The sequence below is a fragment of the Ambystoma mexicanum genome, chromosome 3p (assembly GCF_040938575.1).
Source record: "Ambystoma mexicanum isolate Mex_15411 chromosome 3p, UKY_AmexF1_1, whole genome shotgun sequence".
NCBI lineage: Eukaryota > Metazoa > Chordata > Amphibia > Caudata > Ambystomatidae > Ambystoma > Ambystoma mexicanum.
The window spans coordinates 528,648,757-528,666,412 of record NC_090925.1 but is presented as its reverse complement, the minus strand read 5'-3'; the positions used below and the strand labels follow the sequence as shown (position 1 = coordinate 528,666,412).

General features: G+C 39.0%; 1 protein-coding gene across 2 annotated transcripts in view; it reads right to left on the bottom strand.

Annotated features, from left to right (window-relative positions):
- LOC138580588 (E3 ubiquitin-protein ligase RNF182-like) overlaps positions 1-17,656 on the bottom strand; it is a 198,667-nt gene that overhangs the window by 75,610 nt on the left and 105,401 nt on the right. The gene's annotated exons all lie outside the window — the stretch shown is intronic.

Sequence of the window (17,656 nt, the reverse complement as noted above, 5' to 3'; positions counted from 1 at the left end):
ATGCAATACAGGAAGCCATGGAAGCGTGGAGTTGTCACTGCTGCCAGGTTCTAATGATGTCACAGGGCACTAGCTGTATGCTCTGTCCCCAGTTCTATAGTTGTCAGTTGGAGTTGTCCCTTGCCTACATTGGATGTTTCTAATGTGCTGGGGGTCTTTTACCTGTTTACTAAATAAATCCTAATCACAAAGACTTACCTGCCTCCACCTTCCACCCTACCAAAGTAGACTTAACATTGTTCCTAACTTTCTGAGCAAGTTTCCTAGCAAAGCAGCTAGAAACCTGTTCTTGAAAGCACGTTTAAACTTACTGCAGACCAACGAGATTCTGAAACGAAGAGGACTGAGTGACTCAGATACATGTCGTTTTTGTACGGACACCACAAAAGTTGAAACTATTCGACATCTGCTTCTAAATTGTCCAGGTACACAAGAAATTGGCGAAAAATATCTGCAGCAACATCTTTTGGCATCTTACACCAGGGAAGAAGAATTCTGGTGGAATCGCTTAATGAGCGGAGAAAGAAATACCTGGACAATTGCGACCACTCAAACTCTAAAGGCTATTTTGTCTTTAGAAACTCTTCCTTTTCGAAGTTCATGTTTCTTCTACAACGATTCTTCATTTCTTCATTTCTATCGTTCTTCTTCAACTATGTTTTGTGAAAATCATTAATTTGATTAAATCAATGAAATAAATAAAAAATAAAACCGGATGAAAATAAATAGATATAGAGTGACGGATTGTGAAGGCAGCTTAGCGAAACATACCAAACGAAGCTTAATTAATGATATCAAATTGTCATTAAAAACTCCTCAACATAAAGAACTATATTAAATGTCCCTGTTACAACTTTTTAAACCATGGAGAAAAGAAGAAGAGATACTAGAAAACTATGACTCCTATGAAGATGCTTTCAAAGCAAATGAAAGCAATATCACTGATATAAACTTTACGCAGTACAAAACAATGTTGCACAATGAACAGCAACACGAAGAAGAACTCCAGGCCCAGCTAGATCAGGACACTCCCGACAGTAGTCAACCTTTTGTAGCAGGAAGTCAAGAACCACTGGGACAGCCACTAATAGCAAATGAGGCAGAATTAGCTATGACAGAAGTAGAGAACACCATGTGTCACTATGAAGAAGATACAGAAGACTTAACTGTACTACAATCAAAACTGAACAAAGAGCAGCGTACCATTTTTCAAGAAGTAACAAAAGAAATTGCACATGGTGTACAAGATGAAAATAAAGAATGTACCTGCAAAAATTACAAAGCTATACTACTATACGTCAGTGGTGAAGCTGGTTCAGGCAAAACATTCTTAATCAAAATCATCAGCAAGTTCCTTCAACAAATGACAAACAACAAACTGTCAGCTGCTGTAACTGCTCCAAAGGTTTAGCTGCCCACAACATAGGTGGTGTCACTTTACATCGATTACTACTCCTTCCAGTAGCACACCAAAACAAATTAGAATATTACAAACTTTCTACAGAAGCTGCAATGGAACTATGCAGAGTGTTAAAACAAATGAAAATGCTACTAATAGATGAAGTGAGCATGGACTCCAACCTAGTGTTGGCTTTGATTCACCTCAGATTGCAAGAAGTACTTAAAACAAACTACGAAGAGCTCTTTGGAGGAAAACACATAATTGTTTTCAGAGATCTTTTTCAATTGATACCAGTGAAAGGTGAACCTATTTTTAAAACCTTAGGACACAAACTCTGCCGTAAAACTGTTGGCAGCATAGGAAATGTCAACCTTTGGCAACATTTCCAATACAGAAAATTAACAGAAAACATGCGCCAATCTGCAGATCTCACTTACGCCAACATTTGAAAAAGTATTAGAGTTGGTGTACTATCTCCAGAAGCACAAGCAATATTAAAAACCCGGCACATCCATGCACTTTTTGGCCATAACTCATGTGCTACTGATGTTATGGAACAATTAGCACACAAAAATGTCAATTGTATGTCCTTAATGCCAACTCTTGCAAGCTGTTCCAAATTCAATGAAACAATGTTGAAAAAAGAAATGCAACCAATAATTGAAATGTGCTCCACAGACAAACTGGACGTACATGATATGACACTACCCATGTGTCAACAAGCCACAACAAGACTAAATACCTTAGAAAATTCTATCTCCAACACAGCTGGTTTGGAGAAAATATTAAAATTATCCTTAAAGTGTAGGGTAATGCTTAAACGTAACCTTGTCGTGGAGCAAGGACTAGTTAATGGAGCACTGGGTACAGTTGTTGGCTTTCAAACATACCCACGTGACAACAACATTCAGTTTGTCAATATTCTCTTTGACAAACTTTCAGAAGTAAAAAGGATAGGCCGGTCAACAGCTCGATTCCTTCTCTTCAAATACATGTATGTACACAGAGAACACTTTTCTCTAACTCTAGCATACGCAGTCACCATTCACAAATCACAAGGTCTTACCCTAGACAAAGCATTGATAGATATTGGGAACATAGTCTTTAAAGAAGGCATGAACTACGTAGCACTATCACGCTTACGTACACTTGACGGTCTATTTCTAATCAACTTTGATGCAAGTAAACGCTGATATTCCTTGCATTTTAGAATACAATAGACTACGTTCACTATACACCCCCCATCTAAAAACATATCCTGTTCCACAAAAAGGAAAACGTTGTAAAATAAAACTAATGCGAACAGAAATGCAACAGGGTCTCACTGCAAATTCTCCAAAGAGAGTAAAAGAAGCTAATATTTCATCAATTACCACAACTAAAGAAGAACCTATTACTGAAAGTAACTCAGGTACTGCTTCAAAGAAGCAACATACACTCTGAAAAAATGACTTGGACACGGAACTATCTGGTCCATTCACATTTTCAAATATAACTGGTGTAAGTTGCTATGCAAATGTAGCAATGAATATTCTATTTCAATTGCCACCAATTGTTGACAACATTTACTTACACAGTACAGGCCAATTGTGTTTGCAAAAGTTAGTCCTTCATAGAAATGCAACAAACAATCCTGACAACACCTATAGTGTTCATGGAGTAAGACAAGAATTTGACTACTGTGCTGGAATGGTGAAATTCACTATAAACTCACAAGAAGATCCGCAAGAATTTCTATTCTACTTACTACAAGTACTAGAAAACAAAAACATACCTATAAATGAAATCTTCCAGATTTCATACATGTGGAAACATACATGCACTCTCTGCAACAATGTGGCACAGAAACAAATCCCTAAGGGGAGTTTTGTGTATGTATCCATACCTAATTGTGAATCTGTTCCGTTTCAGCACCTTGTACAAAATGCAAACCATGGTAGATTATGTACTACATGCAATTCAGATAATCGCTCGACCTTACTAATACAAACACATAGTGAATACGTAATAGTAATGCTTGTACGTTACAATGCAGATTGTACCAAAAACAACTGCATGCTGACTGGATTCACACATGGTGAAGTATCACTTGGTAAGAAAACCTTCACAACAATAGGTATAATCTACCACGCAGGAGCCACAACCAATGCAGGTCACTACACTGCATATATAAAAAAGAAATGTGGATGGTTTGAATGTAATGATAGTACCATTACTCTAAAGTAGAGATTACCAGCAAACCTTACAAACGCTTATTTAATCTTCTTAAAACCAAAATTTAATAACTAATCTGTACTTAAACATTAATAAAACTTCAATTAAAAAACTGTAAACTGTTAGAATACGCCAACAGGTATCTAACTGCCCCAAGATTCTATAATAACCAAACAGATAAATGAATACCACTAAATTATAACAAGAAATAAACAGTTAGAATACGTCAACAGGTATCTAACTGCCCCAAGATTTTGAAACAACCTAACAGATAAATCAATACCACTAAATTATAACAAAAAATAGACAGTTAGAATACGCCAACAGGTATCTAACTGCTCCAAAAGTCTGCAAGAAGCCAACAGATAGAACATTAGCCAGAAACAACAAGTGAACACTGAAAACAAACAAACAGACTGTAGCATAACAAAAAAGGGTTTTTCAAATCCGACATGGACTTTTTTCCCACAGACCCAATGATTTGAAAAACAAACACAGAAACTGAGCAAATTGCACAGAACACTGGCTTGTAAACTACTTAATGTGAGGGTCGAAAAAAAGCTGAAATGTCTATTATGCAATGTAATAAGTCTTTATAAAATACATACACTAACATGCTCTTTTCTTTTATCACAGAAATTGAAAAAGAATATGTGCTCCAGTTACCCAACTCATGAAAAGAATATATCCATGGTGAGAATTCATCCAGGGGGAGTGATGGTGGCTAATAACTTCAGTGCATATAACTTCGGCCTTTCGCCATGCACCCAAGACTCTACGCCCTGGCTACAACCACCGCAGCATATCACACCCATACATCACACCCACAGAATCAAACATTTTAACTGTCAATATGGAACCATTCATATCACACTTTTTACAAAGTTTAGTGAGGATTCATCCAGGGAGAGCAAAGTTATAAGCCACCCATGGTGTCTTATAACTTCGATGCATATAACTTCGGTCTTGGACTCTAGGCCCTGGCCACAACCACCGCAGCATATCACACCCATGGTGGCTTATAACTTTGGTGCTTATAACTTCGGTCTTGGGTGCATGGCCTTTGGCCATCCACCCAAGACTCTAGGCCCTGGCCACAACCATGCAGCATATCACACCCATAGAATCAAACATTTTAACTGTGCCATATGGGCAATTTTTATGTCCGCGGACACCGCATGTGTCCTTAGAACAGTTTCAACTTGCCTGCGGACAACACGGATGGGAATACTGTCCTTAGGACACCCCTTATTTTGACTAATTACGGGCATCCTGAACAGCGCGGGCATGGCAAATACATCAGGCGCACCTGCCACCAGAATAAATACAGTATTTGATCCATCTCTTACTCCCCAAACCTCCCCAAGCACTCTTGCACACCAAAACACTCCCCAAAACTGCATTTCGCCTCTGTTCGCCGCCACACTGTCGGCAGTTCCAAGATGGCGGGCGCATCTGAACAATCTGACGCACTACACGCTCTTCACCATCCAATCAGCGAACATGGCACATGTCCGTGGACATGACGTGAGCCGATTAGCCAATCAGTGTCCTGTCCACCAAGCGAACAGGGAAGTGTGTCCGCGGAGCGGACATACATATAACTAATTTTTTGTGACCTACTTTTTCATCGTTTTAAAAAAAAAACTACTGGACGGATTTTCACCAAATTTATGAAAGCATGCTTTTCGGGACCAAGCCACAGCTCCTGCCGCAAATTTGGTGAAAATCCATCCAGCGGTTTGGGCTGTAGGCGTGCGCAAAGTTTATTTCCCCATACAGTCTTTGGGAAAAAAAGAAATTTTGGCATCCCCCCCTATAACTTTGCCCCCCCTGGACCAAACCTCACCAAACTTTGCAAACAAATTCAGTGTGGGCCATATCATTTTTTTTCAAAGTTTGGTTTTGGATTTGGTTTTGAAGTTGTGCTACTAAAAACTTATGAAATTCAGTGAAAAAAACATTGTTAAAGGGACGTTATGGTTCAAAGTAAAACCGAAAAACACCTGAAATTCGGCAGTTATGGTAAGATAAGCAACCATAACTCACGCCACCGTGCACTGCTAACTCTAACACCCAGGACATCAAAGATGACATCACAAATGTCATTGATGACATCACTGATGACATCACATGTGCATTTACTTTTCATAAAAACTCTGTACAAAGGATTCTTATAATGCTGACCAAAAACTGTCAAGGATCATTGGGATAAATATCATGAGCTAATTAGTGCATTAAGCAATGCATTGATATGAATAGCATTCTATTATGCAGTTCTATCCAGTATACTAAGCAACTCATGCAGAAACTTAGGCAGTGTGTGCAGTATACATGATGAAGGTGCAATATTCATAATCTTGCCATGTTGAATAGTGAAATGATAACTGCTTTCTTATTAGAGTTTTGTGTACTGTGAAACATGCAATAAGTAGATAATAAAACCCACTTAATACATAATTATTACAGACAAAACACAAAGAGACAACAACACATACAAATATGAGTATATACAGGGACAGTGAAGTAAACAAAGAAGCAGAAGTAGTAGCAGAAAGAGTTCATAACCTAACTGATTGTCTTTATGCAGAGAAACTATTGCTCTGTTTCAAAGCTGCTACTTACCATATGTATATGTATCACATGATGTGACTGCACCCAAAGGAAAGGAGAGTGAGTATAATGCATACAAATATGAGCATATACAGGGAAGGTAGAGTAATAAAAATAAAACTATGAGAAAGTGCTGATAACCCTAATGATTATCTTCATGCACAGAAAGGATTGCTCTCTTTCAAGCCTGTGTCTTCCGCTATGTATATGTTTCATATGATTTGACTTGACCCTAAGTCTACAAATATAGTACCTTTTCAATTTTTACTTCCTGACTGTTACTGAAGAAAACTATGTGGCTTAGATATATCAGTAAAGGAAAAGGGAGAGCCAGTCATGTGATGTCATCAGTGATGTCATCAATGACATTTGTGATGTCATCTTTGATGTCCTGGGTGTTAGTGTTAGCAGTGCACGGTGGCGCGAATTATGGTTGCTTATCTTACCATAACTGCCGAATTTCAGGGGTTTTTCGGTTTTACTTTGAACCATAACGTCCCTTTAACAACGTTTTTTTCACTGAATTTCATAAGTTTTTAGTAGCGCAACTTAACCATAACGTCCCTTTAACAAAGTTTTTTCACTGAATATATATATATATATGTATATATATATATATGGCTGTGTAGTTATGGTTAAGTTGCTGTTTCCATAGGAAGAGCACTTTTTGGGTGGCTTATAACTCTGCTCCCCCTGGACGAATCCTCACCAAACTTTGCAAAAATAGTATATGGGTCACTCTGAATTTCTTTGCAAAGTTTGGAGATGTTTGGGCCAGGGGGGGAAGTTATAGGGGGGGTCCCAAAACATCTTTTTTTCCCATAGACTGAATGGGGAAAAACTGCGCAGGGCTACAGGTGAAACTGCTGGACGGATTTTGATGAAATCTGCGGCAGGTACAGGGGCTTGGTCCAGAAAGCATGCTTTTGTAAATTTGGTCACCATACGTGCAGTATTTTTCTTTATAATTATCAAAAAGTAGGTCTGAAAAAATTAGTGATATCTATGTTCGCTCCGCGGTCACACTTCCCTGTTCGGTCGACGAACAAGATACTGATTGGCTAAGGGGCTGGCGTCATGACCGCGGACACGCGATGTCTCTGCCTATTGGCTGCTGCGAGACGTGTTCTGCATAAGATGGTTTGGATGCGCCCAACATCTTGGAATCTGCGGAAAGCGGAGTAACAACCAGCGTACACTTGTTTTTTTCATGAAACTATTTTGCTGTGTCACAGAGCATTGGGAAAGGTTCAGACAGTAAGACATGGGTGATCAATGCATTTGTTCTGGGGGTCGGTCGTCATAATGTAATTTCTATGGTCACCTTGTACGCACAGTAAATGTGGGTGTAATAACGATAGCACTTCAGTCCATGCAGAAGACAGGAAATTTGTCACGGTTGAAAGCACACGCGTATTGGTAGGCAACATTGAAATTGACAACATGCCGTGAATGCATTATTTTTACCAACGGCTATTATTATATTCATTAGTACGCCGCCATGGGTGGCACATGCTACGGTGGTTGTGGCCAGGGCCTAGAGTCTTGGATGCATGGCCGTGGCTGAAGGCCGAAGGCCTTACTTCCAAGACTGTAGGCCCTGGCCACAACCACCGCTGCATGTGCCACCCATGCATACACCCGTAGTGTTGTGTTTTTATTGGCAAGTTGTGGAGAGTGCGTGCAGTCTTGGGTGCATGGCCAAAGGCCATGCAACCAAGAACAAAGTGGTAAGTACTAGACTTGGAAGACACTGCACACCCATCCCATGTAAGATCCACAGACATACAGCTAGGAGTGAAGCCTCTGGGCAGACGCACTGAAGGATAATACAGCTACAGAATAACCCCCACTACCACACATCACCGAAGTGGTTGTGGGGAGACCCTGCACTCTTGAGTGGATGGCCGAATGCCATGCACCCAATAATACACTTATACCTACTTAATGTCATATGTTGTATGGCCTCCTTGTATGCACAGAAAATGAGGGGTCGAATAAGGCCAGTATTTCAGCCCGTGCAGTGGACGGGGAGTTGTTACATTTGTAAGGACACGTGTGGTGTTAGTGAACATTGAAATTGACAACATGCCATGAATGCATTATTTTTTCGATAGCTATTATTATATTCATTAGTACGCTGCCGTGGGTGGGACATGCTACGGTGGTTGTGGCCAGGGCCTAGAGTCTTGGATGCATGGCCGTCGTCCGAAGGCCGAAGGCCTTACTTCCAACACTCTAGGCCCTGGCCACAACCACCGTTGCATGTGCCACCCATGCATACACCCGGAGTATTGCGTTTCAATTGGCAAGTAGTGGGGAGTACGTTCAGTCAAACAAACTTATAAGTACTAGACGTGCAAGCCACTGCACACCCATCCCATGTAAGATCTATGGACATACAGCTAGGAGTGAAGCCTCTGGCCAGAAGCACTGAAGGATATCACACCTATAGAAAAACCGCCACTACCACACTTCACTGAGATGTTTGTGGAGAGACCCTGCACTCTTGGGTGCATGGCTAAAGCCCATGCATGCAAGACTGAAGTCATAAGCAGTGGAGTTACAAGTCAATATGGATGTGGTGGAATGCGCTAGTTGTGTTGATGCCCTAGTGTCTTAACTTCATGGCTGCAGACGATGGTCCGAAAAGTAAATTTATAAGCAGCTAATTTACAAGGACCATGGTTTTCATATGCAGCGATGGTTGTGGATAGGAATTATACTCCTTGTACCTTGGTTGTAAGGCGTAGGTGGTGGCGTAGGTTACTCACCGAAGATGGAAGGGCAGCCTACAGGCACTGCAGCATATTAGTACCATAGATTAGACGTGTAGATTCCCATGTGTAGAAAATGCCTGCCAATATACTTACTCCTTACTTTGCTCAGAATCCACATACATTTTTTTAATTGGCTATTTTACTTGGCGGAAGTATCACTTTTTCCATTTCTGTGATGAAAGAAAAAGGTGTGTTAGTGTTTGCATTTTTAAAAAATTTACTAAATTGCATAATAGACAGTTAACCTTTTTTTTTACCCTCATATTTAGTTTACAAACCAGTGTACTGTGCATTGCGCTGAGTTTCTGTGTTTGCTTTTCTAATCCTTGGGTCTGGGGAAATAAATCCTTGTCAGATTTAAAAAAAACTTTATTTCCTATGGTACTAACTACTTCCTTTTTTCCTTTCAGAGTTTTCTTCATCTTTCTGATCAATGTTATGTTTGTTGCCTTCCTGCCCATTTTTAACAACAGTTAGATGATACCTGTAGGCATATTCTAACTGGGCATTTGTTCCTACAGATTTGTGATACTCATTCATTTGTGTCGTTGTTATATCCTGTTTCCTTCATCTTTCCCATTAATGTTTTGTTTGTTGCCTTCCTACCGAATTTTAACAACAGTTAGATACCTATAGGCATATTCTACCTGTGCATTTTTTTCCAACGATCTGTGATAATCATTTATTTGTGTCATTCTTCCATCCTGTTGGGTAGTTGGATACCTGTGGGTGTATTCTAACTGTTTGTAGTCTTTCACATAATTTGTTGGCAATCTTGAAGTACTCATTATTTCGTAAATTTTGGCTTCATGAACATAAAATACGCATTTCTTAGGTTAGCTGGCAACCTCTGCTTTAGAGTAATGGTGCTATCATTACATTCAAACCATCCAGAATTCTTTTTAATGTATGCAGTGTAGTGACCTGCATTGGTTGTAGCTCCTGCATGGTAGATTATTCCTACTGTTGTAAAGGTTTTCTTTCCAGGTGACACTTGACCGTGTGTGAATCCAGTCAGTTTGCAGTTGTTTTTGGTGCCATCTGCATTATAACGTAGAAGCATAAGTATTATGTAGGCACTATGTGATTGTATCAGTAAGGTGGAGCGATTGTCTTAATTGCAAATACTACATAATCTGCCATGGTTTACATTTTGTACAAGTTGCTGAAATGGAATGCTCTCACTATTTGGTATGGAAACATACACAAATCGCTCATGTGGGATTTCTTCCTGTATCACTTTGCTTCAGAGAGTGCATGTATGTTTCCACATGTACGAAATTTGGAAGATTTCATTTACAGGCATGCTTTTGTTTTCCAATACTAATAGTATGTACATTAGAAATTCTTGTGTATCTTCTTGTGAGTTCATAGTGAATTTCACCATTCCAGCACAGTCTTCCAATTGTTGCCTTACTCCATGAACACTGTATTTGTTGTCAGGATTGCTTGTTGCATTTCTATGCAGCACTAACATTTGCAAACACAATTGGTCTGTACTGTGCAGGTAAATATTGTTAACAATTGGTGGCAATTGAAATAGAATATTCATTGCTACATTTGCATAGCAACTTACCCCACTTTCATTTGCAAATTTGAATGGGCCCGCAAGTTCTGTATCTGAGTGCATTCTTCGGTTTTTCGGTTGCTTCTTTGCCGACATCCCTGGTTTACATTCCCTAATAGGTTCTTCTATGTTTGTGGCAATTGATAAAACTTTCGCTTCTTTTCTTTGCGGAATTTGCTGTTGCATTCTGTTGCATTTCTGTTTCATTTACTTTTCTTTTACCACGTTTCACTTTATCTGGAACAGGGTATTGTTTCAGATGAGGGGTGTACAGTGAATGCAATCTATTGTATTCTAGAATGCAAGGAATATCAGCTTTGACTTTACTTGAATCAAAGTTTATTAGCAATAGACCGTCAAGTGTACGTAAGCGTGATAATGCTATGTAGCTCATGCCTTCCTCAAACACTGTGTTTCCTATATCTAGCAATGTTGTCTTTAGGGTAAGACCTTGGGATTTATGAATGGTAACTGCACATGCAAGAGTTAGAGAAAAAAGCTCTCTACGTACATACATGTCTTTGAAAAGAAGGAATCGAGCAATAGAGCGCCCTATCCTTTTCACTTCTGAAACTTTATCAAAGCGAATATTTACAAACTGAATGTTGCTATCACGTGGGTATGATTGAAAACCAACAACTGTGCCCAGTGCTCCATTAACTATCCCTTGCTCTACGTCAAGGTTACGTTTAAGCATTACTCTACAATTTAAGGATAATTTCAATATTTTTTCCAACCCAGCTGTGTTGGAGATTGAATTTTCTAAACTATTTAGTCTTGTTGTGGCTTGCTCACACATGGGTACTGTCATACCATGTACGCCTAGTTTGTCTGTGGCGCTAATTTCTATTATTGCTTGCATTTCTTTCTTTAACATTGTTTCATTGAATTTGAAACAGCTTGCAAGAGTTGGCATTAAGGCCATACAATTGACATTTTTGTGCGCTATTTGTTCCATAACATCAGTTACACATGCATTATCGCCATAAAGTGCATGTATATGCCGGTTTTTTAATACAACTTGTGCTTCTTGCAATAATACACCAACTCTAATACTTTTTAAGATATTGGCTTAAGTGAGATCTGCAGATTGTTGCATGTTCTCAGTTAATTCTCTGTATTGGAAATGTTGCCAAAGGTTAACATTACCTATGCTACCAACAGTTTTCCGGCAGAGTTTGTGGCCTAAGGTTGTTTTTTTGTAGGAGCTCTCCGAAAACGATAATGTGTTTCCATGCAAAGAGTTCTTCGTTATTATTTTTAAGTGCTTCTTGCAATCTGAGATGAATCAAAGCCAACATTAGGTTGGAGACCATGCTCACTTCATCTATTAGTAGCATTTTCATTTGTTTCAATCTCTACATAATTCCATTGCAGCTTCTGCAGAAAGTTTGCAGTAGTCTAATTTATTTTGATGCTCTACTGGAAGCAGTAGTAATCAGTGTAAAGTCACACCGTCTATGTTGTAGGCAGCTAAACCTGTGGGGGCCGTTACAACAGCTGACAGTTTGTTGTTTGTCAATTGTTGAAGGAACTTGCTGATGATTTTGATTAAGAATGTTTTCCCTGATCCAGCTTCACCACTGATGTACAGTAGTATAGATTTGTAATTTTGGCAGGTACATTCTTTATTTTCGTGTTGTACACCATGTACAATTTGTTTTGTTACGTCTTCAAAAATGGTGCGCTGATCGTTGTTAAGTTTTACTTGTTGTACAGTTAAGTCTTCTGTATCTTTTTGATACTGATACATGGTGTTTTCTACTTCTGCCATAGCTACTTCAGCCTCATTTGCTATTAGTGGTTGTCCTAATGGTTCTTGACTTCCTGTTACAGAAGGCTGAGTACTGTCGGAAGAGTCTTTATCTAGTTGGGCCTGAAGTTCTTCTTCCTGTTGCTGCTCATTGTGTAACATTGTTTTGTACTGCGTAAAGTTCACATCGGTGATAGTGCTTTCATTTGCTTTGAAAGCATCTTCATAGCACTCATAATTATCTAGTATGTCTTCCTCTTTTCTCCATGGTTTGAAAAGTTTTAACAGAGACATGTAATATAGTTCTTTCTGTTGACGAGTCTTTAATGTCAATTTCACATGATTAATTAAGCTTTGTTTGTTAAGTTTCACTAAACTCCCTTCACAATCGGTCACTCTATATCTCTGTTTGCTTTTATCCGGTTTTACATTATTTTTGTATGCAAAGTTTTGAGCTATGTGGTATAGACACATGCTTTCCAGAGTGGTACTCCTGTTTGGATAGTATGTGTCTAGTAAATTGTTTTTTAGAATGTCTTGGCTGTTGTCCTCATATGATTTTAGCACTCTTTTTCTAGATTTTGCAGGACCAAGACTGAGCCATACTATGTTGTCTGATTTTCCATACAAAGCAGTGCCAGTTAAACGATCTGTTGCTTCATAGGCCCCACATTCTCTATGAGAGAGCATTTTTATGCCTAGGCTGTACAATTTCTCTGATAATGGTTTGTCTGATGCTAGGTCTACCCAGAGGTCTTTAAGCTCTGTTTTTTCTGCTTTTGTTAAGTAGGCTGTAACATATCGTGCAACAGCAGTTGAATTGTCTGCAATGTACTGCACATCTATGTTTGCATTCCATAATAGGACAATGATTGCACTGTAATTATTTATATATTTTGATTCTTCCCTTCTTTTATGCAATATGTGTTTTTAGGTGATTTACCTTTAACACTATGTCAAACTGAAGACATGAAGTTGTTTACTTCACCTGTTTCTGTAACTGGTCTAGGGAAACCAAAGCGGCATTTGGTGTAGTATTTACCTTTGTTTTTGTATTTGCAGTGACAATATTTGCCACATTTGTGTCTTTGAAATTGTAAAATCTGCCCATGCAGCTCACTATGTGTTTGTTGTGAAGGGATTTCACATGTGACATATTTTTGGATCAACTGCAAAACAGTGCTATCACTGTCGTGCCCAAATTTCGGTGCACCTTTGATCCATAACCGCATGCGAATATGTGGTGCTCCTCTCGCTTGATATTCTTTTCTCCAAAAGAAGTGTTGCACTTCCCCAAGGGGAGGAACAGTTTTATTGCAAATAAAGTGTAGCATTGCAATGAAACGATGATGGAAATATCTTGAGACATTAACTGGATCTAGAGAGCATAGTTCTCCAGGGGTTAATATATCTATGTTGTTTTTGTTGCTGTTTCCTATGTGTAGCAACTCATGTAAATCTTCCCATGCATATTCTGCACAATTTAGCGTAACAAACCAAGTTGGTGGTCCAAGGTTTCTGATCATGCAACGCACGTCTCTGTGCCGTCTGAACCAGTATTCCTTTGTACCACGCATGTTTGCAAACAAATTTGTTATACTTGATTGTAAAATCTCATATTTTTCTTGTACTTTTTGTATTAACTGCGTAGCTGACATATTTTGAAAGTGCGTTCCAGATTTAAGAATGTGCGCAACTCCATAACACAGTGTTGCTAATTCACTTTCATAGAGTAGGTGGAATATGTATTCCACATTTTGTCTAAATCTGGGATCTTGCGAATACATTCGTAATGAGCGGTATTCTGATGCCCAAACCTGAGTGGGTCTATCATCGTATCTTCCACCTTTGCCAGTAGGAAATAGCAGTGGGAAAGAACGTGCTTCTATACTGTTTTCCCATATACAATTTGGTGACCTTTTGGTTTGTCGCATTTGGTAAGTTTTTAGTGCATCATCTATGCTTTAATTGGAATGCAATGGATGAATTGTGTAATGGTCCAAAAGAGTGGATACTGTAGCTGGATCCAGAAGTTCAAATTGTCCAGTTTGGGATGGCTCTTGAATTATTTCAGTTGTTTCCCTTAAGCTTTCATCAATATTTATTTCCTTGTAGTACTCATTATTGTCTTTTAGATATTGCAATGCTTGTCTAACTTTGTGTAAGTCCACTAATTGTTGCCAAATTATTTTGTCCTTTGTTGGTACTCCGTTTACCTAAACTATTAATGAATGCTCTATTGAACGTTCCACTCCTAGAGTGTGTACATTTTCCGTTAGATCTAATGGCAAGTAAACTACTTTGCCACGAATGCCTTTCACCAATTCAGAGGAAGGTAATTTTCCTGTTTTTGGATGAAGGCGTATAATTGCTTGAAATGGGTGAACTGTTTGAATTATTATGCTTTCATACAAATTGAGCTGTTACAGGATTTTTGGTAATGGTAACAATTCCAAATTATTTGTAAAAGCATGTGAAGGAGTGTGGTTGTTGCTACTATGTTCTAAAACTGTTGCATTTTGTATGTGGCTCTCAATTTCAAAATACTTTTTCTGAATACGGTCCATTTCTTCTTGTAAGTATTTGGGTGTACCATGCAGAAGAGTGCTATTTAAATTGCCTAATTCTGAAGCTGGACTTTTTGCATAGTATATTTTATACACTAAATGTCTTACATTGGAATGATGTACTGATATTCTTTTGATATCATGGAAGGTACTTTTGCAAATAGGCCCAGAAATCCAGGCTAATGAGTGTCCTTTTAGTCCTGTGTCTTTCCGCACTGGACAAATATCCATATTTTGCAGCACTTTCATTTTATTTTTGTCTTTACCTTTTACATATTGATTGAGGAACTGACGTAAAGATTTGAAAACTTTGTTTGGAATGGCACACATTGATGTGCACGGCCATTTGTATACTGGACTGTGTGGTTCTGCTGAATCGAGAGGTAATTCTGAGTTTTCAGGAGATAGTTTTGTAAGCAGTGTTTCTTGTTCCATGATGGTAGTATTGATGTTCTCAAACCCTCATCCACTGCTATGGATGGCAATTGTGTTTGTTTGATTTTGTTTGTATGCTTGTTCATTAAAATATGGCTCTGTGGTTGTTGTATGACTCCATTCACCACCACAAACATGCAAGAAATTATTTTTGTTCACATTCCGTTTATTGCTGAGTTTCTTTTGTAGTTTGGTACTTAGTTCTGTTAGTGCTTTCATCCTATCTAACACTAATATGAACAACTTCCTTTTGAGAAGGATTGCACTGTCCACGAGTGCTTGTAGAATTAACTTTGTACAGTAGGTTTTAAGGGGTGAGGATGATTTTGGTCCTCTTCTTAGTAGATTCTGAGGACTCTGTGATGAAAGATTTTTGCTAAAATACTTTTTTTACTATGGGTTCTTCTTACACTATCAGGATTATTAGGAACATTGTTAGCTGTACTGGCAGCCATTTTTTGACAACATTTCTGTGTTTTGTGACACTTTTTGATAGAGGAGGTACAGTTTCGGTAGTTGAGACTTCCTTTATTTTGTTACCCAACTGCATTAGCTGGTTTGTACCAAGATTCTCTACAAATTCTACAACAGGTGGATGCTTACATTGGGCACCTTCTTTTCACAATCTAACCTTCTAAGGATTACGGATGTTATTTGAGTAACAAAAACACAGGGATTTGTCAGCCACTCTGCCTGTTATTCTTTGTTCAATAAATGGATATTTGTAGGTAGAATGGTTTACAAATCAATGCTTGCTTTGGTGCCCAAAATAAACAAATAACCCACGCAGCTTCCCTAAGGAGTAGTTACAATATAAAGGTTGTACTGTACTTACTTTTTTTTGCAAGATGACCAGGTTTCTTCGGATATGTCGTCTGCAGTATAGATGCTGTTGATTCTCAGGAGAGTAGTCTTCACTGCGAATTAAAAAAAACAAAATCAATTACTTTGTGTGTTTGCAGCAGTGATGATACTGCAGACATTATTTGTGCTTCTTTCGTCAGAGCATTGAACTTTCATATTTCAACCCGGTGCACGTGCACATTTCACTTCACTCTGTGTAGTCTTTGCAAAGTACTTGCAATATGGTACTTGAAAGTCCTTCAAAATAACTAAAAATTTAAGGGTATGGAAATGCCTCGTTGTTTACAAAGTGTACTGTGCATAGGAGAGAGGTTTGTAAGTGATAGGGCATAGTACTAGATGGGGAAACATGTTCTACTTGTTAATGAAAAGCACAATGTCGAAAAATCGGGAGACCCTCAGAAGGAAATGTCACCACCACAATCGGGAGCGATTACTATTCTCATACGATCACATTGCAAGTAGCATTCCTGTAGGCCATACAGAGTACACAACTCCGACATTTTCACATACAAAATTGAGGTCTGCCCTAAATAGGCATGCTTGCTACGTATGTACAGGTTATGCGGAAGCCAGTAAGCAGTCGTGTGATTTGTGAATGACAAATCGGCAATCTTGCACTTTAAAGGGGGAGCGTTGTTATGTATTCCTTATGGACATTTAGCAGCATTATTTTGTCTAAATTAAATAACAAGGCTTCCACATGTTCTCTGATTAAAATATACATACCTGTACTCTATACTGATGTATGTGGACATGCATGGAGCTGTACGTAGAAATTCGCAATACTTGCACAGTAGCTTGTGAAGTAGGTGCTTTGCAATGGTATGCGACTTCCATTCAGAATCATCAACACTAATTTTGAAGTGCACAATGTTCATGACGGAGTTAAAATTAGCGATGTTCTATGTGATTGGTGGATGATTGTGCAACCACTTAGTTGTGTCCAACGAGGGACTCGCTTTGGTACCCCTGTAGAAAGGGTGGAAGGACTGGGTAAGAGTTACGTGCTGCACGTAGGCAACGCTTGTCCGCTGGTAGGGCGTGTCACATATGGGTTTCTACAGCAAACCTTGCATGGAAAGGCGACAGTAGGCATCAGCCAATCAGATGTTCACATTACTCTTTTGTGTCGAAAGACGGTGCGCACACTGAAGATGGCAGAGGTGGAGAGGGTCAGGGTTTTGATGCTTGGAGACATTTTTGTGCAAGGCTTACAACACTATGCCGAGAGTAGGCATGTGGCACACCATTTCGATGTGAGAGGAGTGGAGGTGGTGTGGAGCGCTGACACTGATGCCAATTCTGCAAGTTTGTAGAGACATGCATAGAATGACTACTCCTCATGTGGTAATTTTGCACTATGGTGCTTGCCATTTGGGATACGTGATTTCACGTACTTTGTTGGCAGATTTGACACAGTTGGTTGAAGCACTCATGACCATCTTCCCAACAACAAAA